The sequence below is a fragment of the Lasioglossum baleicum genome, unplaced genomic scaffold (assembly GCF_051020765.1).
Source record: "Lasioglossum baleicum unplaced genomic scaffold, iyLasBale1 scaffold0338, whole genome shotgun sequence".
Classification (NCBI taxonomy): domain Eukaryota; kingdom Metazoa; phylum Arthropoda; class Insecta; order Hymenoptera; family Halictidae; genus Lasioglossum; species Lasioglossum baleicum.
Window position 1 is genome coordinate 2501 of NW_027469398.1, and position 12581 is coordinate 15081.

The 12581-nt window shown below is 47.5% G+C and overlaps 1 pseudogene; it reads right to left on the bottom strand.

Moving 5' to 3' along the window:
• LOC143220190 (large subunit ribosomal RNA) overlaps window positions 1-7097 on the bottom strand; it is an 8929-nt pseudogene extending 1832 nt beyond the window's left edge.
• Window positions 7098-12581: the final 5484 nt, after the last annotated feature.

Sequence of the window (12581 nt, forward strand, 5' to 3'; positions counted from 1 at the left end):
ACCGTTAAGAGCTCGCCTCTATTAAACCCTAGGCGTTTCAAATTTCTTACTGCACTCAAAGGTAAGGCACCACGGCAGCCAACTACCACTGGTAGGACTTCCGCCGTGTTCCCACCTAGCTTCCTTCTCATCACTTCTGCGGTTTCCTTATACTTATCTTCCTTTTCCTTTTTCGCTCTCCGGAGATTATCTTTGTCTTCGTAGCGGACGGTTACGTCCACTACTAGGACTTTGCCTTCCTGGTCTTTGATCACCAGATCAGGCTTCCTAAGTTCTCCGGCTACATTTATTGACGGTTCCAGGAATACCGCGTCCCTTCTCGATACCTTTTTCTCGATCAACCGTACGATTTCATCGTGTCCGTTGATTCTTGCGGGCTTTGTGTGAATGCAGTTGCCCAATATGTGGCCTAGGGTTTCTGCCTGTACGCCACACCTCCGGCACATCGGGTCTATTTCCTTGTTTGCCCTTCTTAATGCGACTCTTGTGCCGAAGGTGTTCGTTCTTAATTTTAAGGCGTCTAGATACCTAGACGGCTTTAACAGTGTCGGATCATTGAGCCAAGCGTTACCATATTTGTCATCTACGAACTCGTATACGCCTTGGCCTTGGGAGACTAAACGTCCCCAGTCCTCATGGCACTTTCGACGGAGTTTACACCGCGCACTTTCCACCTCTTCTTCTGTAACTGGCCATTGGAGGCCTACCGACCTTGCATATTTGCTTAGGATATTTTCCTGCCTTAGGTATGCCTCCTGTACAGCGCCATCCTCGCTGTCCTTCATATGGAGGCCATTTCTCAATTTTGCGATGCGGACGATGTCCGCAATCTTCTGTATACCGAGGCCTCCGTCTCTCTTCCTCGTATACATTAACCCGTCCGTAGTTGACGGGTGCAAATGGAGGATTCTCTTTATAATTTGTTTTACCTCCTGGTCCAGCTCTTCCAGGAGGCACAAGGGAGGAGGATTGGCGACCAGTTCATGGATATATTTCGGCAGCAAATGTGTTCTTATCAAGTTTACTTTTTGATGGGGCTTCAGCCCCATCCTGTCAATATGTTTTGCTGCCGAGAGTATTTTTCCAATTTGTGCGCGCTGCAAACCCGTCCAGGGTCCTACCGCTACGCCCAGATATTTGAATATATCCTCGGGCTGAGAGTTTGGCAGATCTTGTTCTCTTATCTTCAGCCCAGGATCTATCAAGTGCCATGTCTTATTCTTGCGGACGATCTGGAAAGTCGTGCATTTGTCTGCTTGGATGCTCATTCCAAGCTCTTGCAGATACTTCGTCAGTTTATTTAATTGACGCACGGCTTCCTCTTTCGTTTTCGCTATTAACACCATATCGTCCGCAAAAGTAATGATGGAGACGTTTTCGTCTCCCATCTTGATTCCCTCCGTCGTCTCGTCAATACGGCCGATTATGGGGTCTATTATCGTGTTGAACATTAGGGGTGATAGTGGATCACCTTGCTTTACTCCTCTGTTTAATTTTATTCTAATGTTCGGGCCGTTAGTTTTGATCTCCGTCCAACAGTCATCGTACATACCTTGTATATACTCGGTGACTGTGGACGGTAGACCCTTCTTGGTAAGCCCATCTCCAATCGCTTTATGTGGTACCGTATCGAAAGCCTTGGAAATGTCTACGACGGTAACCACTCCTCCGGTGTTCTCTTTCATTTCTCTTATGATTTGTTCCAGTATGGCTATGTTATGCTTACATCCGTCCTCTTGCGTAAACCCCTTCTGACGCTTGTTATTTCGGATTACGTTCCGAAGTCGGTTATCCAGCATCGACGAATACATTCTACTCAAAAGCGAGCCGATCGTTATTGGGCGCCAATTTTTGGCATCCCGTGTGCATTTGCCCGCTTTTGGTATCAGCGTCGTTCTATTATTTTTCCATTGTTTGGGGTACGCTTGGAACATCATTAGAACATTAAAGAACTTTAGCAAAATGTGAAGGAAGCCAGCCTTTCTTAGCTGCGCTCTTCTGACGCCATCCACGCCAGCTGCTGTATCATTTTTGATGCGTTTCATTTTGCCAATGAGTTCTTCGATGGAGATGGGCCTCCATACGTCTCGCATCGAGACGTGATTACTCGGGCCCCTTCCGAGTATTGGTAGCCCTGTGGTGGGACCTTCCGTCCCCCACAGGTTGTCATAGAGCGTCTGAATGTCCGCTCTTTCCGGGAGCTCTACCTCCTTTCTCTTTTCCAGAGTCTCCCCTGCGACCGCCATTTCGACCAGTTTGCGTGGACATTTCTTGTATAGGTCCTGGAACCTTGAGTAGCGGAATTTCTCGTAACGGGTGCGGTCGTTCTGTCTCTTTCGGTTCCCGTTACCTCGATTCTTTCCGCTCTCTATGTTTCTTTCTCCATCCACCTTTATTTTCTCGATCATTAGATCGAGGACTTGTTCGATTTCCATCGGCTCCAGAGATTCCCTATTTGCCATCTCCATTATTTTTCTTTCTAGAGGCCTCATTTCATGATCCTCGTTCAATGGATAGGCCGCAACGGCATCCTTAAATCTTTGCTTCCAGTCATCTGCGTTCTCCGCCTCCTCTCTTTCCTCCATTCCTCCTTCCTCCGTTGCCGATAGGAAGGATTCTTGAGAGCTCGAACTCGAGCTCCCTATCTCGATGACTGGAATTTCCTCCTGAGTGGGGATTAGCTTCATCAACCTCCTTTTCTCACCTATTTGCTTAACCGTTTTGGTTGTGAGGAACCTAGCAATTTTAGCGTTTGGTTGCCTTTCGTATTTATATTGGCTATTCAATTGGATGAGTAGCTGTTTCTCCTGCTCCGTCCATTTGGATGCTCTGTTACTTGGACGGGCTGGGGCAGCTTCCCTCATCCTGTTCTCGTTCCTCACATTGGGGTGCCTGATTCTCTCGTGTTGAGAAACCCCTATTTGTGAGTTGAAGGCAGCTCCACAGGTAGGGCAGCGAAACGCGCCTGTTTCTCTTGGGGCTGCCTCCCCCTTGCATCGTACAATGTGGCATCTGCAGCCATGCAGCTTACCAAAAATTCTGCTGCATTGTACACATCTCCAGCCAATTTTGTTACTTGGGTGATGTTGCGCCAAGTGTTTCGCAAAATCCCCTACCTGCAGAAACTGCCTGTTAGCGTCGCACAGACCGCATCTCGCTTCCCCACTCATCGGGACATCCACATACAGGTCATAATCCTGTCCGGGGGCATTGCCATTATCGTCACCAGTGACCCTCCTGTCCATTGCGGACAAGTCCGCCATAGAGGTCCCAGGGCCGGGGTCCTCTACGTCCGAGGCTTCGTCGTTGTTCGTATCCGTTTCGTTTATATGTTTGAAATTTTGTGTCCTTAACGTCGAAGCTCATTTGTGTTCCAACTCATTGTCCGGGGACATGCCAGGTCATTTCCAGATTCCAGTCCGGAAGGCGAAGTGGTCTAATGCTGACAGACCCGCTTCCACTTACTCCACCTTTCAATACTTCACGGTCTTCTCGACCAGCACTTCGTGCTTACAACCTCCTTCGGAGTTACCTCCTTTCATCTCTACTTTGTTAGAACTTCTGTTGTTATTGGGCACTTATGTACCCGCGCATATCTGCCAGCATAGACCCCTCCGCCCCGCCACTACCGACTTAGTTCCCACGTCATATCAGTGGTATCCAGCGGGGCCTCGAGGAGGCGCGTGTAGTGACTTGGGAGCGAGAGGCTATATATTCGCATCATCTACCCCGAGTAACTATCAAATCCACCATTGACTCGTCTCATTGGAAAGCCGAACGAGTTGCCTTGAGCTGTATGGTGATGCCAGTGTGCGAGGGGATAAAGTGGCCTGCGGCTAGGGCTCCGTCAGGTCTTCGGACTTACGCTCTCAGCAGCGTGTAGCTTCACGCCGCCAAGTACAAGACGTCTCGTTCCACGAGGGCGGCGTGTAGCCTTGCCCCAATGGCTTGGATACACGCGCGATCGTGTCGCTTAACGCCGAGTACTGACGGCGTGTTGCTTTGAACCGGGTTACAGCAAAAAAAACTGCACCTCTTCAAAAAGCCTCAAAGGCAAATAAAAATCGATTGACGCGGTGTACAGTACGTCGTACACAACACGCCAACCGAAATTCATCCGGTCCGCCAGCGGATGTTATACACTACTCACCACTCGCACTGGTGTTCTCTATGCTGGTCATCAGCAGCTGTTATGGCGAACAAATGGTCTGAACCCTTGGTGGATTAACTCTTCATCTTGGATACTAGACCGGGCAAGCCCGGTCCGACACCTCAGCGATGAGAGTTCTCACCTCTCTTCCGGATTAAATCCGGTATGATGGCTACGAGGCCCCACAGCTCAAGTTCCCAGGCCTCTACCATCGTATCGAATATAAAGCTTAAGAGAGTCATAGTTACTCCCGCCGTTTACCCGCGCTTTTTTGAATTTCTTCACGTTGACATTCAGAGCACTGGGCAGAAATCACATTGCGTCAACACCCGTGGGGGCCATCGCAATGCTTTGTTTTAATTAGACAGTCGGATTCCCCTAGTCCGTGCCAGTTCTGAGCTGAGCGTTGAATGGCGGCCGAAGAGGACGATCGTTCTAGACGAAAGCCTCGCAGCAAGGAAGATCCGCGGGAGGCCAAGGCACGGGACCGAGCTCGGATTCCCATCAATGTGTTCACCTCGCCCAGGCCCGGCACGTCAGCCAGACCCGCTTCCCGACCAAGCCCGACACGCCCCGCTCCTCAGAGCCAATCCTTATTCCGAAGTTACGGATCCAATTTGCCGACTTCCCTTACCTACATTAATCTATCGACTAGAGGCTCTTTACCTTGGAGACCTGCTGCGGATATGGGTACGAACCGGCGCGACACCTCCACGTGGCCCTCTCCTGGATTTTCAAGGTCCGAGGGGAAGATCCGGACACCGCCGCAACTGCGGTGCTCTTCGCGTTCCAAACCCTATCTCCCTGCTAGAGGTTTCCAGGGAACTCGAACGCTTATACAGAAAAGAAAACTCTCCCCGGATCTCCCGACGGCGTCTCCAGGTCATTTTGGGTTACCCCGACGAACACTTTTACGAGGGCCCGATTGGTAAGCGGTTCCGCTGCCGGGTTCCGGAATAGAAACCGGATTCCCTTTCGCCCGATGGGTGTGTGTTTATCATTTAATGATATTTTGCTCTCTCTCTTAGGACACCTCATCTACATAGGATTTCTCTTAGGGCTTAGGATCGACTGACTCGTGTGCAACGGCTGTTCACACGAAACCCTTCTCCACGTCAGTCCTCCAGGGCCTCGCTGGAGTATTTGCTACTACCACCAAGATCTGCACCGACGGCGGCTCCAGGCAGGCTCACGCCCAGACCCTTCTGCGCACACCGCCGCGACCCTCCTACTCGTCAGAGCTTCATGGAAGACGCGCCTTTAAAAAAAGCTAACGTCAACCTCACTTGCCGCTGACGGCGGAGTATAGGCGCGACGCTTCAGCGCCATCCATTTTCAGGGCTAGTTGCTTCGGCAGGTGAGTTGTTACACACTCCTTAGCGGATTCCGACTTCCATGGCCACCGTCCTGCTGTCTTAAGCAACCAACGCCTTTCATGGTATCCCATAAGCGTCGACTTAGGCGCCTTAACTCTGCGTTTGGTTCATCCCACAGCGCCAGTTCTGCTTACCAAAATTGGCCCACTTGGCACTCTGATCCAATATAATCTCGTGGCTTCATTGATCCAAGCAAGCCAGAGATCTCACCCATCTCGCCCCAAGGCCTCTAATCATTCGCTTTACCAGATGAGACTCGCACACGTTCATCAAAAGAGAACGAGCGAGTGCCAGCTATCCTGAGGGAAACTTCGGAGGGAACCAGCTACTAGATGGTTCGATTAGTCTTTCGCCCCTATACCCAGTTCCGACGATCGATTTGCACGTCAGAATCGCTACGGACCTCCATCAGGGTTTCCCCTGACTTCGTCCTGAGCAGGCATAGTTCACCATCTTTCGGGTCCCAACGTGTACGCTCTGGGTGCGCCTCTTCTCGCAATGAGAACGAGACGCCCCGGGAGTGCGAGGCCGCATCGTGACGCGGCCCATCCTCCCTTGATCGACGCTAAGGTACGATCTTCACTTTCATTGCGCCTTTAGGTTTACATGTCCCAATGACTCGCGCACATGTTAGACTCCTTGGTCCGTGTTTCAAGACGGGTCCTGAGAGTACCCAAAGCAGTAGCGTCGCTGACCGGTAATTCAAAGCTTGGCCAGTCCGAGGACACCGCCTGCTAACAGCTGGTTAGGCCCGGAGCCGGCGCTAGGTCCGTACCATCCGGGTGACAAACTAACCGAGCTTGCGGCGGGCCTGACGCACACACATTCGAAAATGGATTGGTTGCGGCCCGATACCGTCAGAGTACCGTCACGCAGCCGGCCAGGCGATCGAGCGTCTGCCGTGTGCGCACGAAGGCGACGCGACAGGCAACAACTCGAGCCGTAGACCGACACGCAACGGATCGCGACGTTCTACTAAGGGAGAAGTGCACGACTACGCGACCGGAACATTTGCCGAAGATGGTGTACCCTCGCACTGGAACCACCGAAGTGGCCCATTACGGGCTATCTGCGCACCAACGGAAGCTAGCCTCGTCGACGACGAATCTCCCCATTCGATCTTTTGGGTTTCTCAGGTTTACCCCTGAACGGTTTCACGTACTCTTGAACTCTCTCTTCAAAGTTCTTTTCAACTTTCCCTCACGGTACTTGTTCGCTATCGGTCTCGTGGTCATATTTAGCCTTAGATGGAGTATACCACCCACTTAGGGCTGCACTCTCAAGCAACCCGACTCTAAGGAGAGGTCCTCCCAAAACGCGTACCAGTCGCTACGGGCCTGGCACCCTCTACGGGTAAATGGCCCCATTCAAGATGGACTTGGACGCGGTTCGACGTCTCGGGATAAATTGACCCTCCTGAACACTACATTTCCCAACGGCAGAACCGCGGGATTCAGTGCTGGGCTAATTCCTGTTCGCTCGCCGCTACTAAGGAAATCCTTGTTAGTTTCGTTTCCTCCGCTTAGTAATATGCTTAAATTCAGCGGGTAATCTCGCCTACTCTGAGGTCGTCGTACGTGATACAAAATTTTGTGTGTTTCGGCCGAAAGAGCGTAAAAGTAGTACTCGCGAAAACGTACAAAGCACAAAAAAAAGAAAAAAAAAGAAAACGAAACAACACTACACGACAGAAGAGAGAAAGGTAAACAAAAAACCGATATATGCCTTATGCGCCACACCAAAGTGTCAATATAATTCTTTCTTCATCTCTCGTCGATCGGAAACTCTCGCTAGACGATTTGGCCGGTTAACTTTAACGTCCGTCGAAAAGAACTTTCGGGGACTGGACGACCGACAGATCGCGCGGTTCCGCACGAATCGACAATGAAGAAAAGAAAAGACATGGGGCGACCGACATAAAGGTTTTCATTGATGATGGATAACGCATAACGCATAACGCAAAGCCGATAACGCATAACGCATAAGGCATACCGCATAACGCATAACGCATAACGCAAAGCCGATAACGCATAACGCATAAGGCATACCGCATAACGCATAACGCATAACGCATAACGCATAACGCATAACGCATAACGCATAACTTATAACGCATAACGCATAACGCATAACGCATAACGCATAACGCATAACGCATAACGCATAACGCATAACGCATAACGCATAACGCATTACGCATAACGCATAACGCATAACGCATAACGCATAACGCATAACGCATAACGCATAACGCATAACGCATAACGCATAACGCATAACGCATAACGCATAACGCATAACGCATAACGCATAACGCATTACGCATAACCCATAACGCATAACACATAACGCAAAACGCATAACGCATAACTTATAATGCATTACGCATAATCCATAGCGGATAACGCATAACCCATAACGCATGACGCATAACGCAAAGCCGATAACGCATAACGCATAACGCATAACGCAAAACGCATAACGCATAACGCATAACGCATAACGCATAACGCATAACGCATAACGCATAACGCATAACGCATAACGCATAACGCATAACGCATAACGCATAACGCATAACGCATAACGCATAACGCATAACGCATTACGCATAACGCATAACGCATAACGCATAACGCATAACGCATAACGCATAACGCATAACGCATAACGCATAACGCATAACGCATAACGCATAACGCATAACGCATAACGCATTACGCATAACGCATAACGCATTACGCATAACCCATAACGCATAACACATAACGCAAAACGCATAACGCATAACTTATAATGCATTACGCATAATCCATAGCGGATAACGCATAACCCATAACGCATAACGCATAACGCATAACGCATAACGCATAACGCATAACGCATAACGCATAACGCATAACGCATAACGCATAACGCATAACGCATAACGCATAACGCATAACGCATAACGCATAACGCATAACGCATAACGCATAACGCATAACGCATAACGCATAACGCATAACGCATAACGCATAACGCATAACGCATTACGCATAACGCATTACGCATAACCCATAACGCATAACACATAACGCATAACACATAACGCAAAACGCATAACGCATAACTTATAATGCATTACGCATAATCCATAGCGGATAACGCATAACCCATAACGCATGACGCATAACGCAAAGCCGATAACGCATAACGCATAACGCATAACGCATAACGCATAACGCATAACGCATAACGCATAACGCATAACGCATAACGCATAACGCATAACGCATAACGCATAACGCATAACGCATAACGCATAACGCATAACGCATAACGCATAACGCATAACGCATAACGCATAACGCATAACGCATAACGCATAACGCATAACGCATAACGCATAACGCATAACGCATAACGCATAACGCATAACGCATAACGCATAACGCATAACGCATAACGCATAACGCATAACGCATAACGCATAACGCATAACGCAAAACGCATAACGCATAACGCATAACGCATTACGCATAATCCATAGCGGATAACGCATAACCCATAACGCATGACGCATAACGCAAAGCCGATAACGCATAACGCATAACGCATAACGCATAACGCATAACGCATAACGCATAACGCATAACGCATAACGCATAACGCATAACGCATAACGCATAACGCATAACGCATAACGCATAACGCATAACGCATAACGCATAACGCATAACGCATAACGCATAACGCATAACGCATAACGCATAACGCATAACGCATAACGCATAACGCATAACGCATAACGCATAACGCATAACGCATAACGCATAACGCATAACGCATAACGCATAACGCATAACGCATAACGCATAACGCATAACGCATAACGCATAACGCATAACGCATAACGCATAACGCATAACGCATAACGCATAACGCATAACGCATAACGCATAACGCATAACGCATAACGCATAACGCATAACGCATAACGCATACCGCATAACGCATAACGCAGAACGCATAACGCATAACGCATAACTCAAAGCCGATAACGCATAACGCATAACGCATAACACATAGCGCATATGGCATAACGCATAATGCAAAAGTCATAACGCATAACGCATAATGCATGACGCATAATCCATAACGGATAGCGCATAACCCATAACGCATAACGCAAAGCCGATAACGCATAACGCATAACGCATAACACATAGCGCATATCGCATAACGCATAACGCATAACGCATAACGCATAACGCATAACGCATAACGCATAACGCATAACGCATAACGCATAACGCATAACGCATAACGCATAACGCATAACGCATAACGCATAACGCATAACGCATAACGCATAACGCATAACGCATAACGCATAACGCATAACGCATAACGCATTACGCATAACCCATAACGCATAACACATAACGCAAAACGCATAACGCATAACTTATAATGCATTACGCATAATCCATAGCGGATAACGCATAACCCATAACGCATGACGCATAACGCAAAGCCGATAACGCATAACGCATAACGCATAACGCATAACGCATAACGCATAACGCATAACGCATAACGCATAACGCATAACGCATAACGCATAACGCATAACGCATAACGCATAACGCATAACGCATAACGCATAACGCATAACGCATAACGCATAACGCATAACGCATAACGCATAACGCATAACGCATAACGCATAACTTATAATGCATTACGCATAATCCATAGCGGATAACGCATAACCCATAACGCATGACGCATAACGCAAAGCCGATAACGCATAACGCATAACGCATAACGCATAACGCATAACGCATAACGCATAACGCATAACGCATAACGCATAACGCATAACGCATAACGCATAACGCATAACGCATAACGCATAACGCATAACGCATACCGCATAACGCATAACGCATAACGCATAACGCATAACGCATAACTCAAAGCCGATAACGCATAACGCATAACGCATAACACATAGCGCATATGGCATAACGCATAATGCAAAAGTCATAACGCATAACGCATAATGCATGACGCATAATCCATAACGGATAGCGCATAACCCATAACGCATAACGCAAAGCCGATAACGCATAACGCATAACGCATAACACATAGCGCATATCGCATGACGCATAACGCATAACGCATAACGCATAACGCATAACGCATAACGCATAACGCATAACGCATAACGCATAACGCATAACGCATAACGCATAACGCATAACGCATAACGCATAACGCATAACGCATAACGCATAACGCATAACGCATAACGCATAACGCATAACGCATAACGCATAACGCATAACGCATAACGCATAACGCATAACGCATAACGCATAACGCATAACGCATAACGCATAACGCATAACGCATAACGCATAACGCATAACGCATAACGCATAACGCATAACGCATAACGCATAACGCATAACGCATAACGCATAACGCATAACGCATAACGCATAACGCATAACGCATAACGCATAACGCATAACGCATAACGCATAACGCATAACGCATAACGCATAACGCATAACGCATAACGCATAACGCATAACGCATAACGCATAACGCATAACGCATAACGCATAACGCATAACGCATAACGCATAACGCATAACGCATAACGCATAACGCATAACGCATAACGCATAACGCATAACGCATAACGCATAACGCATAACGCATAACGCATAACGCATAACGCATAACGCATAACGCATAACGCATAACGCATAACGCATAACGCATTACGCATAACCCATAACGCATAACACATAACGCAAAACGCATAACGCATAACTTATAATGCATTACGCATAATCCATAGCGGATAACGCATAACCCATAACGCATGACGCATAACGCAAAGCCGATAACGCATAACGCATAACGCATAACGCATAACGCATAACGCATAACGCATAACGCATAACGCATAACGCATAACGCATAACGCATAACGCATAACGCATAACGCATAACGCATAACGCATAACGCATAACGCATAACGCATAACGCATAACGCATAACGCATAACGCATAACGCATAACGCATAACGCATAACGCATAACGCATAACGCATAACGCATAACGCATAACGCATAACGCATAACGCATAACGCATAACGCATAACGCATAACGCATAACGCATAACGCATACCGCATAACGCATAACGCATAACGCATAACGCATAACGCATAACGCATAACTCAAAGCCGATAACGCATAACGCATAACGCATAACACATAGCGCATATGGCATAACGCATAATGCAAAAGTCATAACGCATAACGCATAATGCATGACGCATAATCCATAACGGATAGCGCATAACCCATAACGCATAACGCAAAGCCGATAACGCATAACGCATAACGCATAACACATAGCGCATATCGCATAACGCATAACGCATAACGCATAACGCATAACGCATAACGCATAACGCATAACGCATAACGCATAACGCATAACGCATAACGCATAACGCATAACGCATAACGCATAACGCATAACGCATAACGCATAACGCATAACGCATAACGCATAACGCATAACGCATAACGCATAACGCATAACGCATAACGCATAACGCATAACGCATAACGCATAACGCATAACGCATAACGCATAACGCATAACGCATAACGCATAACGCATAACGCATAACGCATAACGCATTACGCATAACGCATAACGCATAACGCATAACGCATAACGCATAACGCATAACGCATAACGCATAACGCATAACGCATAACGCATAACGCATAACGCATAACGCATAACGCATAACGCATAACGCATAACGCATAACGCATTACGCATAACCCATAACGCATAACACATAACGCAAAACGCATAACGCATAACTTATAATGCATTACGCATAATCCATAGCGGATAACGCATAACCCATAACGCATGACGCATAACGCAAAGCCGATAACGCATAACGCATAACGCATAACGCATAACGCATAACGCATAACGCATAACGCATAACGCATAAAG